Raw genomic sequence first — 19,955 nt, 5'->3', positions numbered from 1 at the left:
TCTCAGTTTGAGGCAGAGGACCTACCTGAACTACTTTGCTCTCGTACCAGAACCATTGCTATGCTACGTCCAGCCCAGGCACATTGCTCCTTCCTGCAGTCAATCCAACAGCCAACTCCAAAGCACTGTTTTTGTGTACGTCCTATAATTCTACTCACCACTCATCACAGTAAATGCCTGCTTAAACTTCTTGGTTGTTTGTGTTGTTGTTGTTTTTTTTCCTTTAACCAAGTCATATTTTCAAACCATGTGACTTTTTCCAGTTCAAATGTTAACAAGATAGTGGGGAAAAAATTAGTGAGAAAGTTAGTCAGTTCTCCATAAGCTTGATGCAACACTGCCCTTGTTCTCTCACGCAGCAGCAGCAGATTTCAAGTGTATTTCCCTCACCATGACATTTTACCATCACCAAGATTTTACTAAATGTTAGTGGTTTTTACCTACTAAGATGTTTAGTATGTATTCCTTCTTTCTATCACTTTTCCATCACCATTGCTGAATGCATTAGAAATAGCTGTTCTCTCGTCTTTGACCAAGTTTTGTCACATTTTATACAATATCCTCCCTACTTTTAAGCACCACAAGGTCCAGAGGGGATCAGACAGGAGCACAGATGAGATGAATCACATAGAGTCCCTCCAGGCTAACTCACAGGGATCAGGTATGCAAGGTTTAGGACAGAAGTTGTAACTTGCGAAGTCTATCATGTTTCTCAACAATTGGCCACAGAGCAAACTAAGAAAAAAGCACGTGGAGATTATCGTGCCACGTCATCTCCTCAGTCCACAGGAGCATCAGCAAATGTTTGACACAAGATGAAGGCAATCTCTGACCTCCACAACATGCTAATGGCTAAAGTTAGCACTTCTAGCCTGGTTCACCTTCCTGTTTGAGCAGGAACCCCATACCAACCAGTGAGTCCCATCAGATAAGAGCGTGTCATGTTTGCCCAGAAACGTGATGAGGAAGGAGAGCTTCTCAACACAGTACAACAGCAGAGAGTGCATAGTCCTTGACTCCAGGCTGCTGCAAGGAGCAGCTCTACCCATGAATACCACTTCAAGAAACGGCCAGGCCAACCAAGATATTTTTCCTGTACGATCCACTCAAAGCCTACAAGCTTTTGTTCTGCAGACTTTTGGTCACCAATTACATGAAAAGGGCTCAAGGTTGTAGGTAAGAAAGAAAAACCCCATTTTTGTTACCCTTGTGGCAACAACTTGGGTGTGTATCTTTCAGCTGCCAAGAGCACCTCAGCCCTGGGCACTGGGGAGCAGAATCCATTGCTGCTCATCAGCCTAAGCCAAAACCCAGCCTGCATGTTCCTGTTACTGTTTAACCAGCACCTTGCCTTCCAGACCAAGGTCCAGTGCCCAAAAGCAAGGATTTGCTGGCACTTTGTTCAAATGAGTGCTTTTTAAGAAAGGGAAGGAAAGGCACTGGAAAAAGAGGAGAGGATTCCTCATCAATAAGGAACGTTACTGGCTCTTCATCAGGGCACCCTTCTGCAAAGATGGGGTTTTCAAGGTTGGGAGATGGGAACACGTGGTTTGGCCATGCCTCTTGGATACCATGGAAATGTTTACTTTTATTCTTCTTTGTTCTTTTACCTTCTGTTGTTTTCCAAAAGGCAAGAAAAAGAAAAGAAGAAAGAAAACAGACTGGAAGTGCCACGATGCTCACAGGAGAAGAGATGAGTGGCCAGCCCACTGCAGCACCCAGGTGTGGTGGAAGCAAGAGGAAGTTTTGCCACTGGTTTGACTGCTTGATCCCAACCGAATGCCAGCAGGTAAGCGGGCAATCAGCCCAGCTCTTACCATGTACCCCCGCTTTCCCCTGAGAAACATGAGATGTGGGACGCAAACACGTCACTGGAGAGGCAATGGCAGTTGGGTAGCATCAGCAAAGCAGGAGGTTACACAGCATCCTGCGAACAAAACTCAACCCGCACCCCTCAAAGCCCCTCTCCCTGCGGGGATGAGCCATTTTGCAAGCCCAGGCCCTGCTGCAGAGCATCAACTGCTGCTGAAGGTCCGTCCACCTGCCCCACCAGGGCTGTGACCACTGGCAATGTCACGCTGCCCACCCAGAACAGCAGCACCGCCTGCCAGCTTGCTGAAATCTGTGCCTGTTTTACATGAGCAAAGCAAAACAACCTAAATGTTACCTGGTGTTGCCAACCCTTGCCATGGGGAAATGTTTTTGGGATCAGGGGCACATCTTTATTTAAATGGCAGCTGTATAGCAAGTGGAACATCGGCTTCATCACCCCCATTCACTTGTGTCAGCCCCTTATGCAACCATGTGCAAGCATGTTCTGTCACTCACCAGCCTGGTCATACAAAAGGACCACATGCCAAATGGGGCACAGAAGGCAAGCATGCTGGCCCCTCTATTAAAACCAGGATCATCCAGCTTTTTATAGGAAACGTGATCTACTAAGAATGCTGTGTTTGCATAAAATGAACTGCAAAAATTCCAGGTTGTCATGGCCAGCTGCACGGCTTGGGATCTGCCCGCTCAGGTAACAACTTCAAAAGACAAATGCTTGTAGAAAAGATGCCCAACACAGATCAGCTTACTTCAGGAAAAACAGAGCATTTTTCCTCCCCGCTTTAGTTCGCTCCACCTTCCAAAACAGCCTGAACAAAGTCAGAAAAAGCATGTGCATTTTGGAATGAAGTTGCATGCATATGAGGTGCTTGCAGAAGAGCTATGGCAGAACAACTTGTTCCTCTATAGGTATTCTGAACCGAGGCTCAGTAGCAGATTCAGAATACTCTGTAAACAAAACGTTCTGACAAGTCAGTTAAAGTGGCGCGTAGAAGCTTAAAACCTCTACAAAAATATAAGGACACCCTGACCCAACAAAATTCAGACAGCATTCATCTCTCTTCTAGAGACCTGCCTTCCAGTCTTGAATGTAAGAAATCATCAGTCCACCCCAAAGCTGATAAGGCTGGCTTAAAAATTAACACAATAAGAGTTAGTATACACAGCAATTCCCCCTTATCGGCTCTTTGTATAGAGAACACATTTCCAAAGCTTTTCTATGCTACCATGAGGTCTGAAAACTTAAGTTTCTTTGAATATCTAACCTTCACAAGAAAGTGATTATAGATTTTGATTATACATTTAAGGGAATGAGAGTTCTAGAAGAGGTAATGTGAGGCAGAGCTCGCAACAAGATCACAATAAAAATCACTGAAACCTTGAACACTGAAGTCAAGACACTGAGCATGCCAAACCAAACCTCCATTCTGTTAACTGTTATTTGCGATTTCAATATCCTAAATCAACAAGTGCTTCAGAAGAATGGCTTTTTACCCTCCCTTCAACATCTTGCTCCACATCAACGGCACTACTTGGAGTCACCTCCTGTGCGCTCTGGATCATTTTCAGGCTCTTGGGTGCCACCACAATCATATCCCCAGAAGAGTGGGAAAATCTTTAGAAAGCCACGCTTTCCAAAAGGTTTTTCAGGTGTAGGGCTTTATAAAATAGATTGTTTTTACAAAATGGAAATTAAGGATGCCATCTCAATTGGTATCTCATCACAGCCATCCTGATGCAAACACATACTTGTCTCCTTTTTGGCAACGTGGATTTGTTCACAACAGCTTAGGCCACATCCACTTGGGCAGCTGTTAGACTCGCACTCAGATAGATGCAAGTGCTGCCTCGTATGGTGCTAGCCACGACTGACACAAGGCTGATTCAGACCTGAGGAAGGTTACTAAAGCACTATCTGCACTCGAAGCAGTTTAGTGTTACTGGGCTGAAAGGAAGCAGTGAGACATCCTGTTTATAGGCTGTAGAGCACCACTGGATAAACAAGTGCAACTCAGTTAAAACTCGAGTGGAAAATAAAAAAAACAAGAGAGAAAGAGAAAGACTTGGTGGGTGTCAGGATAACAAAATACCGGCTCAGCTACATGCCTGAAAGCGAAACGCGTGGCCGCCGGCCTGCTCTGCAGCCCCACGTGCTGCAGGGCTGCAGAATGTACAGAATGTGCCGCCAGCCCCAGTGCCGCAGCCCTGCTCATCTTTCACCCCAATGCTGGGCTGCTTCCTGGCATCCGGTGACACGACACCCCAGCTATTTTTCCACCCTCCCCGTGCCGCCCACAGTCCCGAAGCTTTCTATGCATTTTGTTTTTCATCTGTTGCCAGTGCCTGGCAGGGCTGCACTGTGGATGCCCGGGGTTTTTGCGAGGTCGGGAGTGGGAAGGGCATCGCACAAGGTCAGGGGAGGCTGTGGGCTGCCCCTCAGTGGGACTCCACGACACCTCCAGTTAAAGGAAGGCTCAATATCATGAGTTATTTGTTATATACATGGGCAGGCAAGAGCAAGCAGGACTAGGCCAAAGTTCTGGGAGGGATCTACAGGACACCTACAGAAAAACACTACGGGCATCCCGTTGCTTGTGACCTTAGTGAGTGATTGAACAAAATGAGAGAAAATATCAAGGCCCCGCACTACAAAGTTCTCCCTCAGCAGAGCTCCATGGAGCGGACCAAGGGTCTCTTGCTGCTCCAGTGAGCCCAAACCCATCACACCCATGTTTCATTGGTTACCCCTGAAAGCAGGCAGAAATCCTCGCCCATTCAACACTTCCCCTGGCACTGGTGCAGTGCAAATGGTGACTGGAACAGGGAACACAGTTCACCTGCCAGGCTCAAGAGGCAGGAATCAAACACCAGGCATGTCCCACAGGGACTCCTCCTAGCCGGTCCATCTTCATAGGAATACCTGACTGCTCCTATCCCACCTTCAACACATACACCTTTACTGCCCCACTGATCGTTTTTGCCCCTCACCAGTGAAGCCTCCACGGTCGCTAGCCAACCCATAAGGGAATGCTTTGGTTCTCATCCGTTTGCTTACAGAACAAGAATCCCAACCTGGAAAAAAAAGACTGAGGTCTGGTATGACTCCTCACAGCTCTGTTCCCTTTTCTTTTCGCTGCCTTTCCCTGTTTACTAGACTTCTGCAATGGAGGTAACAAACCCCAACATGTTCTCTGGCTCTGCCAGTCTGAAGGACTCCACCCAGATCTGGTCCAAAGCCTGAGCAACACAGAATTAGCCCTGCGTGTATGAGCAATGCTGGCTGGCAGTGCCAGTGCTCCCCCTCCAACTGCTTCCATCACAGCGTGCCTGGCACAGCCCTGCCAGCACCTCCTGACTACCACACAAAAAAGGGATGTGCCCACTCTTACAGACGCTGCAGACAAGGCAGCATCGCCAGGTCCCTGGATGATGAGCTGAGGTCTGGGGAACCAGAGAACTGCTCCCAAAAGAAAGCCCTGAGAATGTCATCTCTCATTCATTTCCTATCCTACTCCATCTCGCGCCACCGAGACAGGTCTGACTCAGACTAGCTTTCCACAGTGCCTGACACAACAGGTCTGCAGGCTCGCCTCGAAATGAAACAATAGTGAGCATGGGGTGACCGTGTCTTGGCTGGGCAGCCCAGCCAGGCAGGACCCTAATTCTCAGAGGCATGACTCCAAGGTAAATAAGTAAATGTTAATGAACTTGCTCATTAGCTCCGAGTATTCCTGAAACCTTTATTCTCTGCCTCCCTTCCAACTAGAAAGAAAGTTCATTGAGAATGAAAGCTAGAGACTTGCAGGGAGGAGTGACAGATGCTGCCTGACTGGATGTGTGAAAAAACTGACAGGCAGAAATAATGCACCTCACACGTCTTATGGTGGCAGTGGAGCAATAAATAATCTAATAGACTACTAAGGCTCATAGTATGCTCATAGCGTTGTGTTCTCTTTTCAGAAGCCACTCCCCACACCAGATGACATCTGTCATGGTATAGAAGTTCCTGGAACAGGGAGATATTTTTAAATCTCTCAACGTGGCACAAAACTGTGAGTGTATCAGCCAAAATACCAGCCACCAAAGCATTTATATATAGCCTTGCACATACCATATATAGATGGGAACATAGACAGATACGTGGTATCTAGCAGCATTGCAAACAGATATTCTGCCGGTCTCCAAGAAGCACTTGACAAGAAACTTCCCAGGCTGCCACTCTGCCCGCATCACCTTGCCTTGTGCATCTCCCTCCATCAGCTCCTGCTCCTCCAGGGCGTTAAGTACTGTGTTTCAGTTCTTCAGGATCATCAGAATGTTGTCCTTCCTGTCGTATCTTTTTGCACCTCCTCCTGCCCCTCTCTGCTTTGAGACACTGAAGTCCCAATGATTTGGTCTCCCTGTGCCCCTGAGTACCTCTGTGTATACACACCTTCCAAAGCAGAGCCCAGGGGCCCCAAAACTTCCCTCACCTTATTGAGATAGGCCCTGAGAAGGGATTAAAAGATCTTCAAGGCAGTCCAGTTCCCTCTGGATGCTGTTCCCTCCAACGTGTGCAAACTCTGAATATGGTTCCTATTAGAGACACTAACAAAGAGTCGGTCCTAATAGCAGAAAAAGATTTGCAAGCTCAAAACTAGCAATAGCTCTCCATGGAGCACCTGTAATCACTTCCCAGGAACTGCACTGGCACTGTAGTTATCGTGGGGGGGGGAATACAAAAAAAAAAAAAAAAAGAAAAAAGAAAAGTGGTTTCAGACTGTGCAATCCATTTTCTCATAAGCATCAAACGTGTATCAGCATTTCAAACAGAGAGGTGCAGCCCTCACAACCAGGTTGACGTTTAAGCTCTTGATACAGTTATCTACCTAATAATAACCCCAAAGAGCGCTCCTTGCCTGGCTGCACGCCAGACCACATGCAGCCTCTGCACTTTTTTTTTTTTTCTACTTTTTTAAACTTCGTCAGGCGTGGAAACGTTGACTCTGAGAAATTCAGACTCTTCCGTGGAACTGATTGGCTGCAACTTCTTTTTTGTTGTTGAGGAAACCATGACTGGGGGGTCTGGGGAGCGGAGACGAAGGGGAAAACTCGTGTATTTTGCTTTCATGTGTACTTTATTTTCTCCTGTCAGGAAACAGTGAGAAAGGATCCGACCTAGTTGCTGTCAGCTGCGCTGGAAGAGATTTTATCAGCTCCACCTGCTTAATGTGGGTATTATTCAAAACTGCAAGGACAATGATTTGGAAACAAATAAGCACCAACCTGTGAGATCTCGAGGGACAAATGAAGAACACTTGTGCAGGACACAAGCGATCCACAATAGCGGGACAGTCTCGAGGCTGAGGGAGGAAGGAAAAGGGGGAGGGAGGGAGGGCTGAGCATCTCTGCGTGTTTGCCTGGGGAAAAAGAGATATTACCAGGCCAGCTCAGCTTGTTCAAACATCTCAGAGTTTGCTCCACATTAATTTCAGCAGTCAAGAGCAACAAAAGAACTGCTCTGAGAGACACGGCAGCTACATCTCGGGAGGAACATCGTGTCCATGTCAAGCTTTCAAAGTCTTATAAACTGCAAGGAGTTCAACGCAGTTCCTTAACAAGCAGTGGAGAACAGCCTCTACATAACAGACAGTAATATAAGGTACCACAGTGCCACTTATACCTGCTATGGATCTAGTGTGCATCACCACACTCAAATACAGTGTAGCCTCAGTGAGGCACGTCCTGCAGACCGCTCCTTATAGGTGATCTATTAAGGGAAAAGAAAACTTGTGGCATCAGAATAACAAAGGAGCCTGCAAAGAGCAGGTGGACAACAGTACATAGTGAAGCAACCATAGTATAGTGAAGCAACCACTGCAGAAGGCACCACTTGACTGGTGTTTTTAAAAAAAAAAAAAATATAAAAGGGAGAAGGAAAAAAGTACCTTTTCATGTCCCAACATGAGCAGAAAGCTCCAGGTCACTGCCATTCCAACCATTAGGGCAATAGCAGCACTCACTGTGGTGTTCTAAGTTCAACAAGGATGCTCTGAGCAGCGTTCTCCCTGGGACCACTCAGCACAGTGGTCTGAAATATCCTCATATTTTATCTATATTTTAAACCAAGTAATGGCACGTAAGCACAAATAGCATCGTGTACACAGCCAGCCGGCAGTACGACACGCGTATCACCAGTAAGACCCTGTGAATTTTTAGTGTGCAGGTCACACCCGAAGATTTCTCACCATCTGTTCTGTCTCTGCCACGTACCCTATTCCCCAAAGGATTTACTGTGACAACTCCACATGCATCCATCAGCAAGGCTGAGACAACCATCACCCACAAGCACAGCGTACACAGGTCAAATGGGAGAAAAGCCCTGCAGCACTGGGGCAGGCTCCTTCAGCACCTTCTCCCTCTGGGACTACAGCAAATAAGGACATCTGGTGCCTTGTCTGAAGCCCTGAGAAACATCAGTGTGGTGTAACTGCCTCTCTCAACTGCTGCATATACTTAGACAATGTGTATCCCTACATACACATGCATTCAATGAGGCCAAACAACTCCACCAAAACAAATGCCAGGCATCGGATGCCCATGACACAGATGAGTGAATTTTTGTACGAATTCACCACTTTTGCCCTGACAGTCAGGGCAAGCCAAGAAAGAAGGAAGACAATGCCCTTTGCAAACAGCACACAGCAAGGTGTCAGTCCAACTGAAAACGCATGCCCAGAACCTTTGGAGATAGTGCCCAGGGGGCAGGTGGTTAGAGATGAAGAAGACAGACCAGGAAAACTCTTCCATAGGAGCTGATATTTCAGGTGCTAAGTAAGTTTCTGTTTAAACAGGCAATAATTACGTCCACTCAGGAATTTCTCATTTTCACCACTTAAAAACACCCAAAGCTGCTTTGAGGCTTTTCCTTTTTTTCTCTCTCCCACCTTTATTTGCTAAGTAAACACATTTGTGCGAGCCCTGGATCCCACAGCATTCAGTTTCTGCAGCATCAGCTTAGAAGCAGAGCAGCAGCGACCCAGACAGATCCAGCAGGGCAACCTGGCTCCTGCTCCTGACACTACAGCTCATCAGAGTGCAAAATCCCAAACCATCCAGCTCCTCACAAGACCTTCTCCCAGTGCAGGATAAAGCAGATGTCATTTTTGCTATTTGTGCTAAAACATATTGATCCCAGGATCGCCCATGAACTCCCTCACAGGTTGAATTGGTCCCACGAGTCAGTTTTGTTTCTGCTTATAAAGCAGCGCTGCAAGTTTAACAGCAGATCAAGGCCTCGCTTGAGGCAGGTGGAAGATGTCCCATTACTTCAAATACTTTGCACCCTTTACAAGAGGATGCTGGGGTAGGAGCAGTGATACCTACAGTCTCCTTCACAGGAAGGTGTGGATGTGCCACGTGGATGGGTAGAGCACAACTGAAAGAGCCCCAAAGAGAGCATCCATATCAGGCTGTGAAAGCTGCTCACCAGCACAATCTCTTGCTTATTTCTACATCATTCTGCCCATGAAGATGTCTCTGATAATCACAAGAAGACAGACAAAATAAAGGGAAGCAGGAAATTTGGATCAGTCCCTGGTCTTGACATATACATACATATACATGCATACATATGAATGCATATGCATGTCTGTGCCTGCGTGCGTAGCTCTGGGCAAGTCCCATAGCCTCCTCACTTACTGGAAGTAGAAGGAGGGTAATACCACTGCCTGAAACGCATGGTAAAAGCCAAGGGCTGTGTAAATATCTGTAGGCACAAGGAAGCCCAATATCTGCATCTCCACCCCATCACTACAGATAACGAGAAATTTCAGCAAAGACACACCACTGAAATGTCTCATCAGCCCGAGATCAGTGGCAACAGCCCAAGGAGGTTGCTGGCTGACGTCCCATGACACTTTCTATTATGTCTCTTTATATTGCCTTGTATTTTGCACATCTGTTGGCCTCCTTGACAAAGAGGAGAGCAGGGAGTGACTCTTCATCAAACAGGCCTGCTCCATGCCTTCAGCAACCTGAAAGCCCTTTAGAGTGGCCAAAAACCTCTTTCCCTCTGAAAGCAGGTCATCCCCATCACACTCAGCCAGCTCATTCAAAAAGTAAGTTCCCAGCTAAGATTTGGATGGGCAGGTCACACCATCAGCTGATGTGCACCACAAGACCACACCTCTGCGCAGCCTCTGCAGCATCTCACAGGAGAAGGGGGGCGGGGGGAGAGGGGAGTCATTTTTGACAACGGAAATGTAATGGAACATTTTGTATCGATCTATGACGGAATTAGTCATTTTTTAGAGTGACTCGCCTCCTCTTTCCACCCCCAAATTATGGACTACAAGAAATCAGCCCAGATAATGGGCAATTTCAGATGCTCTAAGCTCAGGTTTTTCTCCTGCTGAAACAGCATATCATGATAGTAGATGGACCGAGCTCGAGGAGATGCCCTTCAAGTTCCCACACCTTTTACCAGCTAACTTACGGGGAAAATAGGAAAGGACCAGTTTGGAGAGAAAATGAGAAACCAGAAGGAAGATCTGGAAAGCATCAGTAGTGGAAGGAAACACAAAAAAAAGATGTGGATCAGGCATGAGACCCCCCAGAATAAAAACAAAATTAAGAAAGAAAGAGAGGAACTAGATTTGGGAGGAAAAGTGAAGTTGTTATTGCTGTTTCAGGGAAACTCAGGGGGCTTTCCAGTCCATGGACATTGGTCATAGTATGAACACCAGAAATTAAGGCTGATTATTTTCAAAAGGAGAGAAGAAAGCAGAGAAAAGGAAATAAGACTGGTGACTGTAAATTTTTCCTTGACTCCTTCGGTCCTCAGGACTGGAACGAAACCCCTGCAGAATCTGTGGAAGTCCCAAGGTCTTCTTCATGAACTGAGAAAGTAGCACACGGGAACAAGATGACCAGTAAGACTTCCAAGCTCACTTCCACAGAAGTTAACACACAAGGACCTGAATGCAAAGATTACTTTTCTAGGGAGTGGATACAACACAGCAAAACCCACTGCTCCCACCCATTTGCCATTAGACAATCAATGAAGTGCAGTCTGTCTCACTTGGAAACCAATTCATAACATATACATCCATATTATGTATGTACACGCACATACAAGCCCACCTGTGATTTGTTTTCTCTGGAGGACTAACTTTGACAGCATTAAGCAGAATGTGGTAATTTCCTTATGCACTTGCCTACTAGAGTTTTTGCAGTGGTGCACATACAAGATAGCATGGTGTATAACCCCCCAGCTCCTCACCAGATGCACAAGGCATTCAAACCCAGCCAAGAGACCTTCCAGCTATGGAATTCAGATGGGATCAAGACCCTCCATTCAAGGTAGAAACTGGTACTTCACACTCTGAGAGATGACTAATCCCAATAGCGGAGTTACAGCATAACTTTTAACACACAAAAAAGAAAAGTTAAGGTCATCTTGACTCTCATCTACAGCATCCCACAGTGTCCCCTCCCACAGCTGCCTCACTGCTCTTTTTTCCTCCCACAGCTTTTCTCATTTTCTGCCCTCCTCTTCAACCTTATTTCCTTTCAGGTCTTCTCACCTCCTTACATACCCATCCACCCTCCTCTGTCTATCCACTCTGGCACATTAAATACCCTTCCCATCAGCCACAGTTCCTGCCTCTGAAGCCCTTTTCTTCTAGGAATCCCCTTTATCTGGATTTCTATCTCCAGCAACCACCCATGCCCTCCCTCACCCACCTCTCAAGTGCACGTTTCTCCATCCTGGATTGCAGACTCTTAAGGACAAGTACTGGCTTCTTCTCCACTTTTAAAGTGCAATGTATGTTTATGAGGTGGGTAAATGATAAATAAGCAATCTCAGCATTCCAGGGTAGCTCAGCGTCAGTTCCCTCCACAGAGCTCCCTTGGTGTTTGCCTTCCCTCCTCAGCAAACTAATCTACTCTTAAGACTTTTTCTTCCTTATCTCTCAGCTACAAGGCTATTACTTAAATTTTATCAGCATTCTTCAAAAATAGTTGAGAAAGGGAGGTGGGCAAACAAAGGGCCTTTACCTGCACTGCTCACCCATAAGCTCCAATCACGAGACACACAGAAGCTTTTAGGAGCACTGCACGAGCTAACAAGAGGAGAAGACGGCCAGAAATAATGCACTGGGACTACTTCAAACCCCTGATGCCTCCAGTTTTCAGTGGGTTTTGGGGCTGGCAGACACCCAGATCAAATATCAGATATATATATTGACTTTTCCAGCCAAGTGTCTCTGCTTTAGGGAGAGGAGATAAGTGGACTGCTGATATGGTAAAACTGGGGCAAGGAGAAGAAAGTTATGAAGGGAGGGTTAGGCACAACACACAAGGCACCAAGAGGTGACCAAGAGGCCCATGCACCAAGAAAAAGAGCATACAACTCTCCACGTCAGTGTTGAGCACTGAAGCAGCTGCCTGTTTGGCAACAACACCCACACGTGATAGGGGATTTGTGCAGTGGGTGCAGCACTTTGCAAGAATCATTAAGATGCTTATTCAACCAATTAAAAAAAAAAAGAAGGCAAGAGTACTTGCTAGACATCTCACTGGGTTGGTGCTATCAGCTTGCTCCTAATCTCAACAGAACCTGAGCTGTCTGAAGATTTCCAACACCACATGTTGCTGCTCTCTGGCCCCTCTGCACCACGTGGACCTCCCCCTGTCTTCCCCCAGGCACCCCCGCCCACACAAGGTCACCACCTCCATCACCCCCAAATGCTGACCTTCACAACCCCCAACTTAAAATATTCGTCACTCACCCACTCAGAAGCCACATCCCTCTCAGTCCCAACAGTTTCAACAGTGAGATTACCTGATAGTGCCTTTGCACTCATGTCTCTGCAGATAACTAGCTGATAACTGAAAGAACTGCGGATAGCATCTGTGTCCGGAACTATCAATGATAAGTCTATTATACTATTAGAAACCTCATCCTTACCCTTAGGAAAAATTACATTTTTTGTTATCAGTTTCATCTGAACTTAGCCATCCTCAGACCGCACAGCAAACTGAAACACATTCAAGTAAATTGCTTGGAGGGGGAGCACTAAAAGCACCCTGTGATTAAAGGAGATGGCCATTGCAGGCCAGGCAGTAATAAGAAAGATACAACTAAAATTTAAAAACTGAAGATGAAGCAGTCACCTAGAAAACAACAGAACACAATCATGGAATTGTTTTGAGTTGGAAGGAATGCTTCAAGGCCATCCGGTCCAACTGCCCTGCAACGAACAGGAACACCTACAGCTCCATCAGGTGCTCAGAGCCCACTCCCCCTGACCCTAAGGGTCTTCAAGGATGGGGGACCCACCACCTCTCTGGGCAACCTGTGCCAGTGCCTCACCACTCTTACTGTAAAAAACTTCCTCCTTACATCCAATCTGTAACTCCCCTTACAACATCCTGTAAGAACAATCAAACCAACAGAGCTAAGGGAGATCTGCCTGAAGGCAGTTCTCTGCACAGCAGCTTTCCCAGAGACTGAAGGGCTGATGCTTAGTGCTGCCCTGGATACCTGCCCAGTACTTCTCATGTGGTTCACAGCCTCGTACATAGAAGGGCAGTGGTGGGCACGCTCCTGGTGAACCCGTGCTGGCTGAGCTGTCTGGCAGGTAGAGCTTAAAAAGCCATTTTGGGAAAACATTGCCTTTTTATAGCTTATCTAAGTGCAGACAGCTGCCTCGCTTCTCTGAAATAGAAGAATTTAACAGCCACGTTTGCAGGGACAGATTTTAAAGGTTCCATCTTCTAAGAAACAACCTACACATCCAGAAACAGGAGGCCAGATTTGTTTTTATACTGGAACCCCCTTCCATATGCTAGCTGTGCCCACGGATTTGCAAAAACCCTGCTCTGAAAACGGGATGTTCATTCAGCAACCGGCAACAAGTAACTTGTCTCTGCCTTGCCATAAAGCCCGTTCCCACTAAAACCGGTGGCAAAACAGCACACAGTGTACTGCGTTTTGCTGAAAATCACTGGCGTTTAAACAGGACAATGGTGGAGGAGGGCACTGAACATTACAAAAACAAAGCTAAGAAGTTCCATAAGAATATCCCGCAGCTACGGCTGATCCGCACCTCCCTGTTGTTCCCTTTAGGATCAGCTCACAAAAGGCTGCTGCGATTTGTTCTGGGTGATAGAGATGTGGGCTGCGTTCCCAGGTCAGCCCCAGCCCCATACTGAGGTCACACTGTGGGGCCAAGGAGGACTCAGATGATCGGGGTCCTCCACAGGACAGCCCACAGGTCCCACACCAGCAGCCCCTGCAGTCATTCTACTTCCAACACGTTTATAAGTACGGTGGGGATAATGTCACTTTCCTGCCTTTTACCAATAGCAAGCCCTGCAAGCTTCTTCAGATCAAAACCAATGAATTCCCATGAATTAAACACTGGACAAGCCGACACTAATAAAACAAATAGTTCTGAACGTAACAGGATCTTAGAAATTTTTCACAGTATCACCTTTTACCAGCAACAGTTGGACCAGTTAGCTACAAAACAATGGTTTTTATTTATTTCTATTTTTTTTTTAAGTGAGTGAAGGGGTACCAAAGACAAGGGCCTGCTGTGAAATGACCAAAATTCCCATGCTAACAACCCATTAGCAGTGTTCAAATGCAATTTAAATTACTAGTTGTTAAAGTGCTCCTCAATTTCATGGTAAGTTTCCAAGGAAAATTACATGCTATGTACTATTTAATTGATTGTTTTCTACTTCTCGACATCCTTTTATTCCCTCCTCCTGTCTTTTCCTTAATTTCAAGAGATGATAATGACTTTTCAGGGAGGAAGGGGGAATGGCTGGCAGAGCTAAGAGGGATTTACCTGAAGAATGAGCACGTAGGAGGGAGGGAGCTGCCAAAACAGACAGCTTCTCCGGGACACGTCCGTGTGATATTTTCACAGTAGGGGTGTGAGACAGCACAGCACAAGAACTCCTTCCCTCCCTGTGGCAGGCAGCCACACTTCCAAAACCTGAAATTTCTTTAAAATGCAGCCACCCCCCACATCAGGGAACTAGGAAGCCCTATGCACGGTTAGCCGGTAAGGAAGCAGGAACAACTCGTTTGTCCCTCCTGGGCACGCAAGTCCTTGAACTGACATGCTCACTAGACACAAACAGGTTTTTCTCATTTGAGAGATCTCACCCCAAATGCAAATACCTTGTTCATAGGAGCAAATTTCCCTCAAAGTTGACTGAAGAATTAGGCTGAGGGTATGGCCTCCTGCTGCTCGCAACAGCTGTTACACAGGAATGTGCATTATAAAGCTAATAACCACAGACATTTCTTAGAAGACTGCACTCTGCTCAGATACTAAGAAGGAGCAGTGGCACAATTGGGTGAAGTGCCATCTGGAAACTCTGGAATAATGATGCATGTTGTGGTTTTGTCACACACTGCCAACATGCATCACCTTTATGAAATACTCAGGATGACTTGGTTTACATTTAAGCAACTGATGTGGTAATACTTCTTGGTCAGAAAAGTATTACTTCATTAGAGTAAGAGGAATGGGTTTAACAGCACTATTCAGCACACATTTGTGAAACGCCTGTGTGCAGGAGCTAAACATCAACAGTCACACGGAATCGGGAGATTTGTTCTTGCCCCAAATTTGCCACATGGTGCCTCAGTTTCTACACTTGCACCCACCAAGAAAACACAGCTTCCCTCTGCCTGCAGACATACTTTAGTGTCCCAGAGCTCTGAAACCTCTGCAAAGCATCAGACATGTAGAGGCATCTACATATAATCTTGTTTTCTTGCCCACATGTGCTATCCCCATGCTATCTGGGGCAGCTTCCCTTACCTGCTGTAGGACAGGTGTACCCAGCCCTTAGTGCACAGCAATGCCCTTACAGCAGCTGGGTCACGCAGTGACAGTGTCACCACTGCCACCATCCTGCGTGGTGCCAGCCTGGCAAGGTGTGTTGTGATAATGTGATGCAACAGCCAGGCTGAAGGATGGGCAGTGAACCAATCCTGCTTACTTGGGAGCTGAAGCAAATCCTCTGCACTTAATGCGTCGTTACAAGAAGCTCAAGAAACACAGGCACGGAGCTCTCTAAATGTGCTTGAGGTCCACGGAAGCCATGGAAAGCTTCTCGGGCAAGAGTGTTTACAGGGTGCCAGGCTGAAGGAGGAAAAATCTTTAGAGAGCTGTATTAGTTTACAAGTCAGCCCTTAATGGCTCCATTCCTGGAGCAGAAGAACATCCTTTCTGCTCATCCGCTGCGGATTCTGGTTAGCATCAGCAATCACTGGATCTGCCCAGGTCCCCAAGAGACACCAGAGGGAGAACACTGGTAGCTGTGCTTCCAGCCCTGGGCCCAGCACCCTCACGGACACTCTGCCTTCAGGTCCATCCAGCGGAGACATCTCACGGAGAAGGTTCCACATAGGAGGTTACCAGCCCCAGTGCACAGCCCTGAGTTCCATCACCCACTGGGCCTTGCACCGTTCATCCTGGTCTTCCAACAAGCACGGAAAGGGAGAGACTGTGAGGGGAACAGAACAGCATCACTTCCAGTCCTGCAGCGCTGCCCCCAAACACTAAGCTGGGCTACAAGCAGTTGGCGAAGCCTGGACATACCACAACCCAATGCCACTGACACAGGGCCAAGCTGGAAGCACTGCGCAGCAGGCACACAAGGGCAAAGCGCAGAGCACATGGGGTGATAGGCCTGGCTCAACGCACTGCCACACACGGCCAAGGAAGCAGGGTTCCTTCAGCAGGTCTCCAGGTGAGGCCTTGCATGCTGCACAGCCCCATACGAAGCCCCTGCAGCCCATTACCTCCTCTCTCTGCTCAGGCTCTGAACGGTTGTGGGCAGCAGTTGTTCTTTGGGCCCCTTATTACAAGAAAGACATTGAGGCCCTGACGCGTGCCCAGAGAGGGGCAACAGAGCTGTGAGGGGTCTGGAGCACAATGGGGAGCGGCTGAGGGAACGGAGATGATCCAGTCTGGAGAAGAGGAGGCTCAGGGGAGACCTTGCTGCTCTCTACAGCTCCTGGACAGGAGGTTGTGATGAGGTAGGGGTCGGCCTCTGCTCTCAGGTAACAGCGATTGGAAGAGAGGAAATGGCCTTAAGTTTTCGCTAGGGGAGGTTCAGGTTGGATATTAGGAAAAGTTTCTCCCTAGAAAGAGTGGTGAGGCACTGGCACAGGCTGCCCAGGGATGTAGGGGAGTCATTGTCCCTGGAGGTGTTCAAGAACTGTGGAGACATGGCACTGAGAGACATGGTCAGTGGGCATGGTGTGATGGGTTAAGCTAGATGATTTCAATGGTCTTCTTCAACCTTAATTATTCTGTGGTTCTCTTTGCACGAGGATGAAGCCCAGCATAACAAGTTGATCCCAAGAGGTGCAGTAACCCAAGAAGCTTGTTGAAACAACAAGGACTAAAATGTAACTTAAGTCTGCAAGCTCCAAAGCCATCCTGTCTGCAGGAATACACCCCAGCAACTCTGCTGTTATGTCCTGCAAAAGAATGCTCTTCAGCACACATTCTACCTTTGCTTGTGCAAACCACGCCAAGCGCTTCTTCTTGCCCAGAGCAACCAAGCCAGTTGTGCATCTCAAAGATCTGACCCGCATCTCTAGGAAAACTGAACCTCCTAAGAAGTATTCATCCTCATTTAAAAGGGCAAAAGAAAAACAAAGAAAGATGTAACTTTCTAACAAGAGGACTGAGCTTAAAATCAGGAGAGTGTGATAACAAGTTTGAATCAGCCTAAAAACACCAGTTAGCAAAGACGACGCACACACCACTAACCAGTGGAGGAACTACACACCGTACTTCAGCAACGGCCCTTCCCAAGCACAGGATGAGGTGCAGTAATTGTGTCTGAGGCACAGGGCTCGCTGCTAGGCAGCCCCCAGAGCCGCCACTAAAAGCACTCTGTCCGTGTTACATGCTCCAAATGACAAGAGGAATGCGGGACGGTGGATCTCCACTCCAGATTCCTGAGCGTGGCTTTAGTTGCCATGAATAAAACAGGAAGCCAAGCGTGCTCCAGGTTCTCCCCCGTCCCTGACTTTCTGGATGAACCACAGTTTCCTTTCAGGAAGGAGAAAGGAAAGAGGGAGAAAAATAAAGAGAAGCAGACAGCTGCAGTATCAGATGGATAAAAAAACTTCACACTAGGGAAAAATAAAGAGTCACAGGAAAAGCCATATGCGGAACCTTCATCCAGCTGAAGATGCTAAACTTCTGCAGTTCCCTAACAGGATGGTTAAATATTAACATTTGAAATAAATATATCTACGTGTTATACAGCCTTTTTAACACACACACTTGCTCAGGAGACAGAAATCTTTCTTAAGCTATATTTTACTTGCTAACCACGTGCATATATATCCATTTAACTCTAGACTGCTTCACAGCCTCACTGCATTATCCAGAAACTGGAAGGAAGAGCATGACTGAATGGGAGCTTAAATTATCTTTATACCTAGGCCTGGAAAAACATTTTGCCTTTGAGCCCAAGCCACTAAGCTTTCCTTCCCTGCTACAGAAGGCTTTGCTGGGTCAGTTTCTGCTGACTGCTGATCTGCATGCCTGCCTCCACCAGCAGCCACGCACGCACGTTGATGCAATCCCACTAAAGGAAACAAAAAACCCCAGGTTGCTCACTAAAGCAGCAATGATGCACTTACCAGCATCCAGGCAAGCTCCTTCACTAATACGCTTCCCTCTCGCGCAGATCAAATTTGGAACAAGGTCCAGCAGCAAAAGAGAACCGAAAAGTGACCACAAGAAGCTTCCAAAACAAGAATGAAAAAAAAAAAGCCCTTACTAAAGGAATTCAAATCCTACTTCCACCAGACCCTGAGTCACCTCCCCTCCCTTGCAATAGATCAGAGCAATGGGTAAACATTTCCAAATATGGAGATCAAAACTCCAAAGGATGTCAAAAAAATCACCCTTCTCTCCCTGGCTTTGGCACGGGGACAACTTGCCCCTCTCAAGCCTGAATTCCAAACACTGAGCACATCACCACTGCTGACCCAAGCGCAGTCTGAACCTGGGGCTGCGCGCCGCTGCCGCATCCTGCCTTACATGGTTCCTGGCTCGATGTGTGACAATAGGCATTTCTGTCCCCTTCCAGGGATGAATGGAGAGACTCAACAGAGGCAGGTCCAGGAGGCATCATCCTTTATCTACAATTGCTATAGCAAACCTCCCTCTCATCCCTTGACTTATCAGAAAACCCAATAGGCAAATTCAGGCTCTGTTTATAGTGACCAGAAAAGACAAGCCACAGCAACCAGTCCCACCTGAGAGGGAGATCAGGCCAACCCAGCCAGCAAGGCACAATCAGGACTGCACGTGGCCTTGAAGTCCTGCTCCTGCTGCTCAACTGGGACAGGGAAAAGCTCTCCTCATCTGACTCAGTCAGCCCTTTGCAAAAAGCACATAGTTCATCCTCTGGAGAGGAACACACCCTAGAAAAGCAAAGACCTCCCTGCATCTAAAAAGAGCCCCAGGACAACAGCATCCCTAGATCCCAAAGCCATTCTTCCAGCCTGTAATCAAAAGCCTCTCAGTCCCAACAAGAAGCCCTCCAGGCTTCCACAGAAAAAGCTTGCTGCTACCTGGACAGAGATGCACGACGACACAGGGATGCCACAGATGATGGGAGCAGGCTAACACCGAGTTTCCCCACTCCAAGAGCTCAGCCTGTGCAGTGAGACAGGGAGGTGGACGTTTTGCTTCCAGGGTAGAGCCCGCCCTCACACATGAGCAATTCACTCCCACCATCAGGCACAGCATGGCCCTCTCCCACAGCTGCCCTGTGCCAACCAGCAGGACAGGAACGTGCTCACAGGCACAGCAAAACCTTCCCAGCCCCTCTGCCCCAGCAGCCTCCCAGTAGCTGCAAAAGAGGAAAGTGCAAATGGGGACGTTTTCAAGGGGAACAGGCTGCCCAGGCAGCGCTACCAGAGTGATTCCCCAGCACCACCCACAAGATGCTATTGAATTTGTAGGAAAGGAATTCCAGAGCTGACTCTGCCCATGTATGGCCAAAAAAAGCAGTAAAAAAAAAAAAGTGACATTACGGCACATCTGGCTTTCACTGATACCAAAGCACAAACT

General features: G+C 47.3%; 1 protein-coding gene across 15 annotated transcripts in view; it reads right to left on the bottom strand.

Moving 5' to 3' along the window:
* The window catches only part of LPP (LIM domain containing preferred translocation partner in lipoma), a 316,729-nt gene that overhangs the window by 272,262 nt on the left and 24,512 nt on the right, over nucleotides 1–19,955 (bottom strand). For 4 of the 15 annotated variants that reach the window (XM_021396525.1, XM_021396518.1, XM_021396520.1 and 1 more), the window contains exon 3: nucleotides 18,515–18,618. The exons of 10 other annotated variants lie outside the window; for them this stretch is intronic. The gene's annotated coding sequence lies outside the window, so the exon portion shown is untranslated. Of the gene's footprint in view, nucleotides 1–18,514; nucleotides 18,619–19,453; nucleotides 19,865–19,955 lie in introns of those variants that run through there. One more of the 15 variants, XM_021396522.1, reaches the window with a different exon arrangement.

This window comes from Numida meleagris, chromosome 4 (assembly GCF_002078875.1).
Source record: "Numida meleagris isolate 19003 breed g44 Domestic line chromosome 4, NumMel1.0, whole genome shotgun sequence".
Classification (NCBI taxonomy): domain Eukaryota; kingdom Metazoa; phylum Chordata; class Aves; order Galliformes; family Numididae; genus Numida; species Numida meleagris.
Note: the sequence above shows the minus strand (reverse complement) of the source record. Positions and strands in the feature narration are given on the sequence as shown.